This window comes from Manduca sexta, chromosome 4, assembly GCF_014839805.1.
Source record: "Manduca sexta isolate Smith_Timp_Sample1 chromosome 4, JHU_Msex_v1.0, whole genome shotgun sequence".
NCBI lineage: Eukaryota > Metazoa > Arthropoda > Insecta > Lepidoptera > Sphingidae > Manduca > Manduca sexta.
The window spans coordinates 8,799,620-8,802,816 of record NC_051118.1 but is presented as its reverse complement, the minus strand read 5'-3'; the positions used below and the strand labels follow the sequence as shown (position 1 = coordinate 8,802,816).

General features: G+C 35.5%; 1 non-coding gene across 1 annotated transcript; it reads left to right on the top strand.

The window, feature by feature from the left end:
* Positions 1-1,211: 1,211 nt before the first annotated feature.
* On the top strand, positions 1,212-1,284 carry Trnav-aac. Its single transcript has one exon. It is a non-coding gene; the product is annotated as a tRNA-Val (tRNA).
* Positions 1,285-3,197: the final 1,913 nt, after the last annotated feature.

The following is a 3,197-nucleotide window of genomic DNA, read 5'->3' as shown; positions in this document are numbered from 1 at the left end:
AAATTTGTGCCCGATATGGCGATAGGCTCGCCCCCTATCACATCATGGGACGGAACACACTTGGCGAAAAGTGGGTGCCCTGGTTGCGCCTCTGCATACCCCTTTGGGGATAAATGCGTGATGGTTTTTGTAATTCTGAAACTTTATACTATATTGATATGAGTGGAGAAGAGGTTTTCGTCCTCTGTACAAGTTGTAAATGTAGTTATACATTCGTTATAATAATATTTTCAACGCGTGAGTGAAGGCAATACCGCCAGGAAAACATGCCTGCATCTTAGAGGAAGTAATGGGGACGAAGAGGCCCCAGAAAAAAATTGTTATAGTTATCAATAGTGTTATATAACAATTACTTGATAGTTGATAAGGGCACTTGCAATGCATAACCGCTGAATTTATTTGAATTTTGAAACGGAATCAATTAGTTACCCCGAGAAATTATGGTATGTCATTTGCTGAACAGCGTTTGACTGTACCTAGCCATCCCCATATTATATTCCTAATAAAAGTACAGAATTCCGAATAAAATTCAGTTATATTTTTAATCTCTTAATATTATACATAACATACATAATACATACATAACATCACGCATTTTATCCCCGAAGGGGTATGCAGAGGCGCAACTAGGGCACCCACTTTTCGCCAAGTATGTTCCGTCCCATGATGTGATAGGGGGCGAGCCTATCGCCATATCGGGCACAAATTCCAGACTCCGGGCTGATACTGAGTAGAAAAACCCAAATATCATTTTGCCCGACCCGGGATTCGAACCCAGGACCTCAGAGCGCTATTGTACCGGACGTGCAATACAACTACGCCACCGAGGCAGTCAGTCAGTCTTAATATTATACCCCCATTAAAAACTTAAATCCTTCCCATCATGGTACCAGCAAAGCCGTCACATCAAGTTGACAGGCCGGAGCTTAAACAACGAGGCCCGTGCGTGGAATAACGATTGCGACAAATAAACAACAATGTACCAGGAGTACATAACATACGTAGCAGTAAAGGAAGTTAATAGACATGTTACCATCATGCACGGGTGGTAAATATTTCTGAATTTGTCTTTAGGTAATTTAAATTTTTTATGATTGAATGATTAAAGTTAGTTTATTTTAGGTTTTGAACTTAGAACCGTGTTTATAAATTAATAATGAATATAAATATCTATTGAAATAAAATGTGTAATTTTGACAGACCAAATATCGGTTTCCGTGGTGTAGCGGTTATCACATCTGCCTAACACGCAGAAGGCCCCCGGTTCGATCCCGGGCGGAAACACTTGTTTTGAAAATTAAAATAATATTTTATGCTATTAACTGGTGTTTGATTTTTTTCTCAGTAATTCGAATTTAATTTTCGTTATTATTCCCAAGTTATTTGTTGTTTTTTATCATTTTTATAAATAAACTATTTTTTTTAACTTACATAATACGATAATAATAAATATCATTATTTAATAATTATTAATAACACATAATAATCATTAAGGTTTAATAATAATTATAAATATAGTTATAGCAAATGTCAATTTTTTCGTCTAGCGCCATCTGTTATGGAATAGCTGAACCATTTAGTATAATACTATTACAAGCGTAGTATAGATACACATATTGTACAATAGATGTCGCTAGAAAAATTCGTTGTAATTTAATGACAATAAACCTTCAGAATAAACCTACCATCATCAGTAACTACCACATCTGTTTTTATTTTTTAAGTATTATTTTAATTTTATAATTACCGTAAAGTCAACTATTCCATTCCAAGAATTTTCGTAGTAGCTCAAACTAAGCATTGATATTATCGCTATCTAGTAAATAGACAAATGTGAACATATTTTTATATAAAGTTTTCCCATACATTATCCATTTCCTATTCTGCACCTAGTCCCTTGGTTACTTAGCAAGGCACATTGGCCAACTAGAAAGCATTGACTGTTTTGAATTTCCCAAAATCTATTATAGATATTAATCTAATTTAACAACTTCTGAGTAAATGTTATTCGTCACATCAATGTCAATATAAGTCGATCAAATATAAAAGTCGCACTCTAATTGATGGTCTCGAATAAATATAAAATTAGTAGGTACTATCTACATTAGCTATATACGATAAGTATCAAATATTTACTTGTCACTTGAGAAATAGGCCCTTAAGGTCCTCCGCAAAACGGCTTGTTAAACCTCTTTTTAGAAGCTATCTACTTCAAATTTATAAAACATATAGAAAAAGATAAACATATTTCTACAATAGGTGTGTTTTTTTTTTCACATTGGTAATTTCATTTAATTTATAATGTTGATATTGTGTAATTTATTTCACAATAAAAATAATACTATTATAGTTGATTCCGTGCATCTCCTAAAGTACACATCGTTGTAATCTGCAATCTATACTATCTAATAGACAATTTAATAAGGAATATTTTGGTTGTTTGAAATAATCAAAAAGACCTAAGACCTAAAACCTATTCATACATCTTTGCATATTTCCACTTTATTGCTGATGGTAGGATATATTTTATATCCGCCAGGATAACGACAACGGTACACAAGATGTTGAAACAAGCCATAGTGGCCCACGTAAGTGTGACGCGTTCCGGGATCAGCCTGTATATAACCGATTCTAACAGGCCGGCATAATTCTGTCGACAGCTAAGGGGTAATCAGCTCTCGTCAGTCGACATTCTATTGGACCCCACTTACCATCAGGAGCAGTAAGGTCGATTAGCCGTGAGGGTTAAAAAAAAATTGTGCCCGACGTAGCGATAAACTCACATCCTTGCATATTATGAGGCAGAATAAGGTTAAGGAAAAGGAGGGTATAAATTCCGCTTCTGTCGCCCCTTTGATAATAAGACGTAAGTGTACCTTAGTATGTTCTTTATAACAGGTGTCTGTCTACATTGAGATCAGGACAATCCTTCCAACATATACCTATTTAACAGTAGCAGTGGCTCATTTCCCGTGCCTGCGTGAAAAAACTCCCGATTGCTCCTTTAAACTGAAACACATTTCATACACAATCTTGTAGGGTTAGTTAGCGAGGACCAGTCGCTCGCACCTAGGTACCTACAAGACTGCACCAGCAAACGTTATCAGTCAGAGTGGGTTTTCAGGAAAAAAAACAACGTACCGAGATCAGTGCACGATAAAAATTGCAACGAATGATAACATGCATTATTGCATGGG